Genomic DNA, 14576 nt, shown 5'->3' on the forward strand with positions numbered 1-14576 from the left:
TGCTGTAGCTTTGGCACTTGTGAACAGTACATGCATGTGCACGTGCATGCACGCATGTGTGCGTGTCAGGTACATTCTTTGGAGAGCCTAACTGCTCATTATCATGCAGACTGTTGGCTAGTGTATGCTACTGCTGCTCTGTTGTTGCCCACGGACACACGGACACGCACGCACACACAAAGCAGACATGGTGTGCACAGCACCCAGTTGAATACCTGTGCACATCAACATACAGTCACACACACGGATGAACTCACAGCTTCTGGCTAACAGAATTTGGATAGCAGAGAGAGAGAGAGAGAGAGGGAGAGAGAGTAGAGAGAGAGAGAGAAAGAGAGACTTTTGATGGAAAACATTTCTTTCAATTAAAACCTCACTGTATTTTTCTCACCTACAGCTCTCTCTCTCTCTCTCTCTCTCTCTCTCTCTCTCTCTCTCTCTCTCTCTCTCTCTCTCTCTCTCTCTCTCTCTCTCTCTCTCTCTCTCTCTCTCTCTCTCTCTCTCTCTCTCTCTCTCTCTCTCTCTCTCCTCTCTCTCTCTCTCTCTCTCTCTCTCTCTCTCTCTCTCCTCTCTCTCTCTCTCTCTCTCTCTCTCTCTCTCTCTCTCTCTCTCTCTCTCATGAACACCTGCAAATGAGACGTGCTGAGAATTGTCATGGCAACGAGCCGAGGTACCACACTCAGCTGTCCGCGTGGAGTTTCCCTCGGCGGGGTGTCATATTTTCGGATGTCGGGTGGATCTCTGCCCATGGTTTGGCAGAGCAGTGGCGTCTAATCAGTGGCTATTCAGCCACTCCAATCACACACTAATTAAGAGACCTGCAAACATCTCCTTGCTTATGTCTTTGAGGGGTCTGTGTGCGTGTCTGTGTGCGTGTCTGTGTGCGTGCGTGCGTGCGTGCGTGCGTGCGTGCGTGCGTGCGTGCGTGCGTGCGTGCGTGCGTGCGTGCGTGCGTGCGTGCGTGCGTGCGTGCGCAGCAGTTAATCAAACAAATCAATTAAATCTATTACATTGAGAAATTATCCATTTTAATACGATTTTCAAGTTAAAAGTTCTCAAACAAATAGCCGTATCAAGAAGCTCACAAAGTAAGCTTGTGAGTACATATTGTTCCATATTGTATTAGATGATGATATTCTATTGCACATTATGTGAGTTTGTGTGAGCTTGTAGGTCGGCGTGACACCATTGTACAATATAGTATAGTCATCTGTCGAAAATGTACATCATTTTTTGTATAATACACAGAAATGTATATTCCCCAAAAATGTGCTTCTCTATTATTTGATTAATCTAAAAAGTAATCGATGAAATAACCAAAATAATCATATTTGAACTGGGGACCCCCCACCCTGACAAGCACTTGGAATTGTAGGCATTACATTTAGTTTGAATCGGTTCCACACGATAAATATTGTGAAAATAGCCAAATCTAATCTATAAATATTGTGAAAATAGCCAAATGTACAAGCTCACACCGCCTCGCAGCTTGTAGATCAGCTATTTCTTACGTAATATTTGACAATTTGGCCAATTTGGTATTAAAAAGGTCTTAAAAGTCCTTAAATTGTAACTTAAGAAATGTGTCCTGCATACACTTATACCGTATGTTGGTTTGTTTACTGTTGAGTGAGAAAACAATGTTGCACATTAAGCAAATCATCTGGGGACCCCCCAAAATAACTGGGACCCCCAGTTTGGGAACGACTGGCTGAGATAACTGATATTTGCACCCTTATGCTGTGCAGCGTGAGACTGACGTTTATCTTTTTCATTTGGACGAAATGTTCCAGGCTGAATTATGTACTCTACCGCACAGAACTGACCCCAGGCCAGCACATTAACCTGCATGTCAGGGGAATGCTTCCATTTTGCTCAAAAGGGAACAAATTCTAAGCATTAGTATTAGTATTAGCATCACCCTCTATCATGCTCAAAATACTGTACTATATTCAGAGAGGCTGAATGCAGAGAAGGTTGTGTTCCCTTCTAGTGCATAACACGTGCACGCACGCGCACACGCGCACACACACACACACACACACACACACACACACACACACACACACACACACACACACACACACACACACACACACACACACGTGCAAAGATAGGCACATTCACTTGAACAAATCACAGGCAAGCAATGCATGCAGTACTGTATCAATGCAGGAATCTAAAGGCTCTCGATTTATTCACACACGTACTGTACGTGACAATTCTACACTAACTACTGTACGTTCATTCCTAACCTTTACCTTGATACCAACAATTTACAATTCACTGTATTATACACTCTCATCCAGACAGAGTGACTTACAATTGTGAAATCAGAATAAGCAGAGTAAGCATGAACCCTAGACTAGTTAAAATACTCAAGGTAACCAGTCACATAACGTTGCCGTCTCCATATTCTAACTTTTTGTGTTTTTTTCGCAAATAAATGCCCTACTTTATCATACAGCAAGCTCAAAACGTGGCGCGAAACGACGCATTTTGAGCTTGTAGATCGGCAACTTTTGGTACTTTTGCATTGTAATCGTGAAAAGTAACAGTTTTGGACATAATGAGGTTTACACCCAACAGAGACAATAAGTAGAGTGCACAGAGAACAATGTAGCTTGCCTCAAAGAAACAATAGGATACCAGCCAGGAAACTTCAACATCTGTCTTAACAACATGCTATCTAAATAACATTCTTAACACATTGACTGCCAGAGTTTATTCATAATGTACTCACCCCTGTGCCAGCAATTTGCGTGTTTTTAAATTTTTAAATTTTGTAATTTTTCATTCAAATAAATTCTCTGATTGTGGTGTTAAAGGAGAGATCCGGACATTTTAAGTGTTATCTTTGATGTGTCGCTAATCACTCACCATCATTGAAATGGACGTTGACTTATTTCAGAGAGTCCCGTCTCCTGCAGTGTCCCGACCCCCTCCGTTGGCATAATGGGAGCCCGTGTAAGAGTGAAATTCGTCTATTATAACCGATGCAAAGTTAGTATTTTCTCTACTACTGCTCATTGTTGAGTCTCATGATACTCAAACATGCACTTAAAGTCCCCGACGAGCTAAGGCTAATGCAGAACTAGCTAACGCTGGTTGCTTGTTTCTCTCCCAGAACCTGGCAACTAGGTGTTGCCAGGGAGAGAGAGTTCCACCAGTAGAGAGCAGCAAATCCACACATTGATCACCTCGCTCGCCCCCTCCCAAACAGGCCCACGTCATATCCTGTCATTCACCGGATGTTATGTTTTCGACAATCCCTGATCCGCTGATCGGCCTGAAAACGATGTGATACACTACGACGATGACTGTTAGTCACCCGGACCAAAGAAAATAGAAGTTGAGCTGTCCGTTCGTTTTTTATACCGTGTGAAAAACCGTGTTTTTCCCTATTCTGGCCGAAAATGACCGGAGAAAAACAATGTGACCCGGAAATGATTATTTTTTTTTACATCCGGCTCTGGGTGAGTGTGACGTAAGTGGAAAACGAAAGTGCTGATGAGAAATAAACAGAGCCGTGCGATCACAGATTAAACAATGAAAATTCAAAAGAACACATCAATGCGTTCTTTTGAATTGCTGGCATTCAAGCGATGGATTTGAAAGAACGCATCGATGCGATCTTGGCAATCAATGTGTTAACATTATGTGATTAACCGCACCCGCACCCGCACACGCACACGCACACACGCACACACGCACACACACGCACACAATACACCTAAAGTAAAAACCAATACACACGCCACACTGAAAATACAATTTGGTGAAGAATGAAATTGGGGAATATGATGTACAGCAGTAGCATGCCTCAAATACACAGTTCTAAGTCTATCTACATGATTAGAGTCCAGAGGGAAGCACACACTTCCCAAAAAAACGTAATCAGGTGCTGAAGAATAAGGGAAAAGGAAAGTAAGTCTGCACACTTAAGCTCCCAGTAGAAACATTTAATGAAGTTACACAAAGTTTCGACCGTTAAGGGTCTTCATCAGGTCTGAATGTTCTTTCTGAAATTGTATTGTTGGGTGTTTAACCTAAAGAAGATACGTGGAAATCGAGCATCTAACCGGATTGACATCAAACAATGTGATGTGTGTACAGTATTTCACCAAAACACAAGGCGCAAGACAGGTGCCGGCGAAAGCATTTTTTTTAAATAAACGAAGCCAAACAGAAATTACATTTGTATTCATACATGTTCCAATGTTCAATGCCAAAAATCGTTTATCGCAGTTATTTGTATGACAATTAATCGTCAACTTAAATATTGTAATGGTGACAGCCCTAGGTCTGACCTCTTCCTTGCTGCTCATTACTTGCCTGCTTGTTCTCATGCTGCCATGGCTGGATGCTGTTCTTTAACCCTTTAAGGCCGGGAAGGAAACGCATGTGTGTCATTTTAAGGTTTCTTTGGCTATTCAAAAATAGCAGATATACAAGCTAGTGTGCCGCGCTATGAGCTTGTAGATCTGCTATTTTTTGAAAAATTCCGAAAATTTTTGCAAATCTTTTATATACATTTTTAACTCAAATCTTTGCTTCTGGGGGTCCCTGGAACAAAATATGTTTAGATGGGAGGGGGTCCGCGGTCAAATACATATTATTTTGGGGGTCAATTGACAAGTTTGAAAACCATTGATAATATAGCAACATAAGCAAAAAAAAAAAAAAGAAAACTTTAGGAAAAAAGTACTTTGAGATAAAAACTTTCGCTTTAAAAAAGTATATATATATTAAAACTAAAGATTTGCACACATTTCCATGATTTTTTTTTTTAAATAGCAGATCTACAAGCTCATAGCGCGGCACTCGGTGCCGCGCTATGAGCTTGTAGATCTGCTATTTTTGAATAGCCAAAGAAATCTTAAAATGACACAGATGCGTTCCCGGTCTTAAAGGGTTAAAGGAGCGCTGCTCACCCTCCTCCACCACCTCAGCTACCATCTGTTGTTTTCTCCAACAGGCCGCACGCTGGCAACGGGGAGATTAGGTTTTTGCCCCTGTCTGATTGTCTGTACAGGGATAACCTCTCCAACCGCTGTAGCAACCAATCAACATCTAAACAATTGTCTGTTTAAAATATATATATATGTATATATTAAATATTTAACTTCATTTTATATAATAATGAAGGGCAGGGCAGACAGATCAGGCTGAAACCCTGTCCAAATAATGTCATAGATGCATCATAGATGTCACAGAGTGGACACCTGGACGGATCTGCTTTTATATGCTATATGGATTTGAAAGATTTAATATAAGTTTTGTGTGAACGTGTTACTACTGTATGCGCTATATTATGAGCTATATGGATCTGAAATTCCTCCTGTCTGGTAGAGGAGTTAATATACGTTTTTTGTGAAATCACAGTGTTACTACTGTATATGCGCACAGAGAGCACCCATAACCGCAGATCCATTCATCAGCAAACCAAATAAATGTATTGTTCATTTTATATTCAATACATGAGATGCCCTGAGTGAACATACTTATTCATTTATCTTTTTTTTATCTTTAAGTTGCCCCGAAGATAATGGAACGTTTCCTTTTAATAGATTTAAAGCGCTTTCACAGTGAATGCAGGAAATCACAGGGGAAACGCTGAGGGATTTACTTACATGCACACCAAAAAAAGATGGAGGAGGAAACGGTAGAAGGAACAAAATCCACTTCAACATTTTGGTCTGTTTTGTGCACATTTTCAAAGATTTCTTTCCCTAAATTGTTCAATTTGTATTTTTATTTTAGGGCTTTTAGGATCAGTGGATGTCCATTCAGCAGTGGTATAAAGTAACTAAGTACATGTGCTCAGGTACTGTACTTAAGTACAATTTTGAGGTATTTTTGGGGCGGTGAAACCGCCCCTATATGTGAGGTTTGGACATTTGCACCCCCCCAACCCTGCGCTGTGATTGGCCACCAGTGTACCCCCCTAACCGTGCACCCTGATTGGCCAATCACAGTCTATTCAGGACTGTGATTGGCTAGTGAAACATGACACATGTGCATATAGCCCTATAAATAGGACTATGCACTTAAAAAAAACACATGTATGTTTTTTTTTAAGTTAGGGGTGTACAATGGTTGGTCCACAATATTACTTTTCTTTAAGTGAACTTCCATCACTGTGATGACCACTGTGACCACACCGCCCACTTCACACTGGGTGTGATTTTTACTTTACTGGAGTATTTCCAATTTTCAGTACTTTTACTTCTACTCCACTACACTTACATCTCAGAGGCAAATATTGTACTTTTTTACTCCACTACAATTATTTGAAAACTTTAGTTACTAGTTACTTTGCAGATATAAATTACATTATAAAACATACATTTACCACTTTAGCATTATTTAAAACCTAGGCTATTTGAAAATAGCCGATCTACAAGCTCACAACAATTTTCAAACATTTTAGTACTTTTACTTTTGGTACTTTAAGCCCATTTTTATACCAATACTTTTGTACTTTTACTCAAGTAAATTTAGAATTCCGGACTTTTACTTGTAACAGAGTACTTCTACATTGCAGTATTGATACTGTCAACGCTGTCAACTCATCCATCAATTGGCCCTTGTAAAGCCTCAAAGGCATACAAGACATACACTGATACAGTACACCCCACTGTCTGTGTCATATGTGGTGACATATTGCACAGTGATACACAGTACACCCCACTGTCTGTATCATATATGCGGTGACAAACAGTTTGATGTAATTGCATTTTGGACCATAGAGTGTTAGCTTCACAGCAGGGGTCTTTTCACAGCTCCTGTTGCTGTCAACAACTGTTCCAAAGTCTATTTCTACGACACTTTTCTCTTTTGGCTGATCCAGCAGTACCATTGATGGTGTCCATAAGTACAACAAGACTGTATGTCTTAGTATACCGCCACTTAAGTATAGCCTGTCCATATTCACCCTTTAGGGAGAGCATCTCTCTGTATAAGAGGTGTCCAAGATAACACCTCAGGAGTCTTCTACCCGGAACGGCTGCCAGCCCAGGCCAGGAGGCCTGATGCTATGATCTGTAATGCTGCTGTTACTCTGCTCGAATCTTCCTAATACATTGTCAACACTTCACCCTGACTGGATATGAATATTTTCCATAATAGCATACAAGATATTAATATTTTCCATAATAGCATATAAGACATATGTCGTAAATTGAGGCATAACTAGACTGCGGGTTACCAGGCCTAGCTGGTTGTAGGAGTGCAGACAGTTACTAGGTCTGAATCAACACATTATTTCTTCTTAACTTTAGTATCATTTCTCTCTGGTTTTGACTTGCATACTGTTCATAAAACATAAGCAAATAAGGGCCAATATACGACACATACGCTGATAAAGTACACCCCACTGTCTGTGTCATATATGTGGTGACATAACAGTGATACACAGTACACCCCACTGTCTGTGTCATATATGTGGTGACATAACAGTGATACACAGTACACCCCACGGTCTGTGTCATATATGTGGTGACATAACAGTGATACACAGTACACCCCACGGTCTGTGTCATATATGTGGTGACATAGCAGTGATACACAGTACACCCCACTGTCTGTGTCATGGTACACTAATCTGTCTCCCACAGGGTTGGATTTGCTGGGGAGATGAGGTAGTCTCGCGTAGCCACTAGCCAGACAACTATTCCACAATCTCCGAATGCTACATAGAGTCTGGAAGTGGAACTACACTTCCTGAAAGCCGAGACAGGACGCTGTAATCTGTCATTTCCGTCCACGAAAACAAAAATCTGGCTGGCAAGACTAGAGATCAGAGGGATCCATGCATCTGCTTTTGAAATCCCCCATTTGGTCATTCATATTTGTATGGCCGTTTTTTTTAATATATCCCTGCTTCTGATCAAACTGATTTAAATATATGGATTTCCATTCAGGAAATGTATACTGTCTGAAATGTTTGATATTCATATTTAATAATATAACAATTTAATTGCAAAAGGTATGTTAACCACTATTGCAGATCTACAAGCTCACAACATGTTTCTTTCTTCTTTTTTTTTTACAAATGGAACTGTGCGTCCCAGATGTCTCTGGGCAGATAACTGTTCATGGTAAGATGGCCGTGGTAAATGAGGCAATAAAGACACTGACCTTCCCTGGAAGGATGACATAGTTGTCCTTGTAGCATCGTTGCACCAGAGCTACTGGACGTGTTTGTTCTTAAGGTTCAAAATACTTCAACTTCAAACTTCATTGTCACATATTATCACAAGGGGTGTTAAAGGGTGGGTTAAATTATTTGTCTGTACAGGCTCCTAATCTGTCTATAAATTCACAGAATGCGTGCGTGCGTGTATGCACCGTCCAACCAAACAACTTCAAACTTGTGGGTGTGCATGCAGCGCCCAGTGGGAATTCAATCGGACCAACGGTTTCCGAGAATTAACCCGTTAAAACCGGGAAAGCATCTGTGTAATTTTTTATGTGAGCTCTCTATATATACATACATACATACATAGCCACTGTCCCACCATACAGTACATATTGTTTAATTAATAGAGCATTCCTCAGGCTCTCTGATGAATGCAGTGCAAGCTAAATTGGACTTCTGGACCAACTTTTGACACGCGCACACACACACACACACACACACACACACACACACACACACACACACACACACACACAGAGTGTAATACTGCGTGCGTGCGTGCGTGCGTGCGTGCGTGCGTGCGTGCGTGCGTGCGTGCGTGCGTGCGTGCGTGCGTGCGTGCGTGCGTGCGTGCGTGCGTGCGTGCGTGCGTGCGTGCGTGCGTGCGTGCGTGCGTGCGTGCGTGCGCAACTACTCCTTGAGGCCACTGTTGGACATATTAGAAATAAATCAATAAGTGTGTTTGCTTAGACAGTCTGGTTAGAATGTTAAATAAGGCTGTACTGAACTCAAGACCATTGAACCTAGCACCATTTGATATAGATAATAGGGCTGCAACTAACGATTATTATTATGATCTATACTAATCGGGCGATTATCGGAACGATGAATCAAATAATCGGATTATGGCTCTTATTTATTTAATAGACTTTTTGGTTGTTATAGTATGTTGTTTGCATGTTCTAACTAACAATAAAGACAATAAAGATGAATAATTAATTCAAAAGTAGCCTACATCAGTACTCATATGATACATAAACTAAAATACATACATTCAAATCAAAATAAATAAAAGCCACCTATGGTACCCTTTCTTCTCTTCTGACTAGATGATTTGATTTAAAACAAACAAAAAACTGTTATATGTTAATTTAAGGCACTCTGCTGGCCCCTCAGCCATAATAAAATACTCTGTAAACTGCGACCTCTAGCGGCTTATTGCTTTATTTAAGTGGACAAACACCTGCGATTGGTTACCAAAAACATGCGCGATTCGTTACCGATAAAAAAACAAAAACAACATTCATTTACAAAAAAAAGCAAATTTGTATCGATTTAAACAATCAGTTGTTGCAGCCTTAATAGATAATGAACACTAGAACAACTGACACATTTTTGTGACGGGAGCATTGGGGGACACAATGCTCTACCTCTGCATCACAACCACTTGAACTTTAGCAACCATATTCTGGAGTTCACAAGCTAGTGTACTCACTGTAGTTGTAGTCTACTAACTGTAGTTATAGTATAATTTAGTGTCCCACATTTTATATAATTAGCCCTGTGTATACACCAACTAGTAGTTTAGTTAGTTGTACTGTAGTATTGTAGTTAGATGGCCGCACCTGAATTTACAGGATGTGCCAGGGCGGGAAAGCCGAGGGTAATGGGGCTGGTTGAAGAAACTCTCAGAAAGAATAATGCAAAATATTACTAGAGAGGCTTTTGTGGAAAGAGCAGGTCCTAGGCGTTATTCATGCCAAATGTGGTGCTGCTTGCTGCTGAAAAGTTTGTCTACCTAGGTAGCACCCTGTCTCGCGTGGGCAACAGCGATGAGGAGGTCACGCACAGGGTAGCCCATGGAAGCACCGCCTTCAGCAGACTCTGCACCTCTGTCTGGGAGCGTAGAGGGCTCAGTCTACAGACCAAACTGGAAGTCTACCGTGCCGTCGTCCTCCCCTCCCTGCTGTATGCCTGTGAGACATGGACTGTGTATAGCATGCGGCATGCAAAGCAGCTCAATGCCTTCCATATGAGATGCCTCAGGAGGCTGCTCGACATCAAATGGCAGGACAAGGTCCCAGACACTGAGGTCCTCCACAGGGCTGAGATGGAGAGCATCTATGCCATGCTCAAGCGCTCCCGGCTGAGATGGGCTGCCCATGTCTGCCGCATGCCAAATGAACGCCTACCAAAAATGCTACTGTACGGCGAACTACACCATGGAAAGCGCTCACACGGTGGCCAGCGGAAACGTTATAAGGACACCCTAAAGGCCAGTCTCAAAAGTTGTGGTCTGGATCCAGAGACCTGGGAGGCCGATGCCCAACACAGCTCCAACTGGCGCATCGCAGTCAAGAATGTCTGAAAAGCGCCGCATCCATGAACTGAAGCGACAGCTCGGCAAGACCAAAGCCAGTTCCTCCCTCTAGCCCAACCAGCCCCCAACCATCACATCACACATCACATTCCTTGCAAGGATCGGCCTCATCAGCCATCTTGGCACCCACAAGACATTGTGAAGTCACTTGGTCATCTTCGCAAGCGAAGGACGAACATGGTGCTTGTAACGATTCTCCTGAAATGTCGACTTAATCTGCTGGACTATATAGCCTCCTGTATGTTAAACTTTGTAATTTTGCAATGCACAGGCAAACAAGTAAATATAAAATACACATCAACTGAAGTTTATCTAATTTAAGCACTTAAGCCCTAATTGATTTTGACATGCCCAAAATAGGGATGCAAGGTTGAAAGTGGTTAAAAATCAGGACTCATCGGCTACAGCAGTGGTTCTCAAGGTGGGGTTCAGGGACCCCCAGGGGTCTTTGGACCCAGCCAAATGATTGATAGTTAGGAACCAAATGGACCCTTATGTGTCTGTAACTCTGAGAGAGTATACAAATGGTTAAAAGGTATTAAATGGTCGTAAACAATCTTCTCTTATGAGGGTCTCTGGGATATCTTTTGAAATGGGGGTCCGCGGGCTAATATGTGTCAATTTGGGGGTCCTTGACATGAAAACAGTGGGCTACAGAATAGCCGATACTGATATATATATTTTTTTTAAAGGCAAATGATGGCCCATATTATATTGGTCAGACTCTACTATATAGTAGATTGTTGTACAAAATACTAGCTTGTTGTAAGCGGTGAACAAGGCCAACAGAGTTTTTGTTAGGTTGGCTGCCTACAGAATACATATTATCTGTCTCATTATATTATTTCTGGCTGTCAGCAGCATACAGCACAGCGGGAAAGCGTTCTTTCAGGAGCACAATTTTATTTCACATCTTGGCGTCGTAGGAGACTGTCATCCGTTACAGGTGAAGTGGTCAGGTTCCCTGCTGCTCTCGAGCTGTCACACACACCAACACGTGCACACAGTGCACATACATGCCTGCGTGCACACACAGCTCTGGCTGCTACACCCACTTGTCACAGCCAAAGAATGTGGACACAAGAGGGAAGGGAGAGAGAGATAGGAGGGAGAGAGAGAGAGAGAGAGAGAGAGAGAGAGAGAGAGGAGATGGGGAGGCAGAGAGAAGGGAATAGTGGACATGTGGGAGAGAGAGAGAGAGAGAGAGAGAATCCTCGTGACAATCTGTGATCTGTTCTTGAGGAGAGCTAACCGAACCGTTCAAGCATCTCAGTCACCCCAACATCTGGAGGGTGTGAACCGCTGCTCACTCTCCGCAGAGAGAGAGAGAGAGAGAGAGAGAGAGAGAGAGAGAGAGAGAGAGAGAGAGAGAGAGAGAGAGAGAGGAATGTCAGGCAGCCAGGCGACCCCACAGCAGCCACTTAAACGCACAAAGCAAAGCCCGCCGCGTCACTGACACTGTGTATGTTATCAGCAGCACTGACATGACCACACAGCTGGCCTACAGACCAATCAACAGCAGAACTGACCACACAGCTGGTCTACAGACCAATCAGCAGAACTGACCACACAGCTGGTCTACAGACCAATCAACAGCAGAACTGACCACACAGCTGGTCTACAGACCAATCAGCAGAAGTGACCACACAGCTGGTCTACAGACCCCCGAACAACACACAGCAAGCCGTCATGATGAGCGACCAGGCATGTCTTTAAAATAAAAAGCCTGTATAGACAATTCCGTTCCTCCGAGCCTGTATTGAACTATATAGACCAGTGGTTCTCAATTAGTGGTCCGGGGACCACCAGTGGTCCTTGGGGGGGGTACCAGGGGGTCCCCAGCCAAATTAGTTAACATAGCGTCACAACCATTTAAACCACTTAGCTTTGGCTACTCAAAATAGCAGATCTACAAGCTCATATAGCGCGGCACTCCAGCGCTATGAGCTTGTAGATCTGCTATTTATGAAAAATCTTGAAAATGTGTGCATATCTTTGAATATATATATTTTTTTGTAAAGCGAACATTTTTAACTAAAATCTTTGCTTTTGGGGGTCCACGCCATGGCACAAAACATTTTCAGATGGGGGTCCGCAGCCAAATGTATATCAATTTAAACCACGGCTATAGACCATAAGACCACCGCTCGAACCAGAGCAAACCCCCCCAATATCAGCCTGAACATGCATACATGTGTCATCATAGCAACACGAAGATGACAATTATGTATCCATTGATTCCACACTGTCACGGATCAGCTTGTTTAATTACCTTGTAGCCGCCGAACAGCTGATGCGAGATGGATCCCCTGCAGCTGGTCTGTAGCGACAGAATGAATGCGTTGGTGGCGACGACTTGCAACTTTGTCTCCCTTTTTTTTTTTGTCTGACGCGCAAATCCACAGTGGGTTCCCTATGGTTCCCCCGACCCTTCTGTAGGTCTGTAGGTCTCTCTCTCTCTCTCTCTCTCTCTCTCTCTCAGTCCTTTTCTACGGTGTGCACGCAAAACCCAGCAGGATGGAGGCGGCAGATAGTGCGCGCGTGTTGTCTTGTCTGTTCGTGTGCGTGTGTGTGTGTGTGTGTGTGTGTGTGTGTGTGTGTGCGTGTGTACGTGTGAGTGTGTGTGTGTGTGTGTGTGTGTGTGTGTGTGTTGGTGGTGGTGACAGCACGCAGTCAGTCCCCGCCCCGTGGTGAGACGCGCGTTCCAATAGGGCGTCGCGGTGACGCCGTCATTAAGCTGGCTGGGGATGCGCTCATATTATTGCCGAGTAATTGAAAAGGACGCGAGAGGCTATATAGTACAGCAGATAAGCTCCCATTTTTTTTAGCAAATCGTGCACTTTTTGTAAGAAGCATGAAACTTTCAGCATAGTTAGTAGTATATGCCATAATGTTTATTTTCAGATGTGGAGGGGGAAGTCAGATTTGACCTCTGAGGACTGTGAGGTCAAATCCAAATGACCACTAGTCTAACTTAAGTTTCAAACACAGTAGAAAAAAGTTTTAGGTATCATTTCCAACTAAATAGGGGATGCTTGGGATCTTGTTTTTCTCTATGTCCTGTACACAAGATCTTACAATAAAGAACAACCTTGAACCTTGATTATTGTCATTACTATTGACCCCCAAATGAATATGTAATTGTCCGCGTATCCCCATCTGAAAATATTTTGTGCCAGGGACACATTTTTTAGAAAATAGCAGATCTACAAGCTCACAACACGGCGACGAGTTCTGCACTGTCTGGTATATCTGCTAATTTCAAATAAATCATTGATAATGAACGTTTGACTTCTTAGCAGAAACTTGAAAGAGGAACGTTTCAGGCCTGGAGACTGGGTTGGGTTTAAAGTGCTCATGTGTTAGTAATTTCTTTTGGGCATGTTTTCATATACCTGGTTGCTTATTTCTCTCGCAAAATCTGGCAGCACTGATGACTGGGTGTGAAGCAGTTTTCAACAATACCACAGTGGATGTAACAGGTCATGCTCCTTTGCCAAGTCCCTCTGACTGTGGTTGTTCTTACACCAGGGTGTTGCGACACGGCCTAGAGGGGAAACCATGGTGCTGCATGTTTTTCTCTCTATCCTGTACACAAGATCTTACAATAAAGAACAACCTTGAACCTTGATTATTGTCATTTACTATTAATATGGTATTAAAATAGACTACCACCATGGGCTTATTCTGTTGATTTAGTTTTGTATTATTCCTATTGTCACAAAATGGAAGTAAAGTTTCACTATATTGCAGTACAATCCAGTGTCCAAGTTACAATATACGTATTACTATGTAATTTCACCTTGACCTTGATTTAAATGTATGTCCTTGGGTTCTGGCAATCTCCAAAGTATAATCAAATGAATGGGCAACGCCAACTTAGTTGGAAATAACACCTTAAGGTTTTTCTACAGTATTTAGTTCCAAATGTATATGTGTTTGACATATAGACCTAGTGGACTGGTGGCCATCTTGGATTTGACCCCTCAGTCCACGTCTGAAAATGTACATTATGGTATTTACTAACTATGCTGAAAGTTTTACGCTTCTTAC

At 42.5% G+C, this 14576-nt stretch overlaps 1 protein-coding gene across 1 annotated transcript in view; it reads right to left on the bottom strand.

Annotated features, from left to right (window-relative positions):
* The window catches only part of jupb (junction plakoglobin b), an 87311-nt gene extending 74333 nt beyond the window's left edge, over positions 1–12978 (bottom strand). The window contains exon 1 of the mRNA XM_080447127.1: positions 12796–12978. The gene's annotated coding sequence lies outside the window, so the exon portion shown is untranslated. The remainder of the gene's footprint in view (positions 1–12795) is intronic.
* Positions 12979–14576: the final 1598 nt, after the last annotated feature.

The sequence above is a fragment of the Gymnoscopelus braueri genome (genome assembly GCF_963280865.1).
Source record: "Gymnoscopelus braueri genome assembly, chromosome: 13".
In the NCBI taxonomy this organism is placed as follows: domain Eukaryota; kingdom Metazoa; phylum Chordata; class Actinopteri; order Myctophiformes; family Myctophidae; genus Gymnoscopelus; species Gymnoscopelus braueri.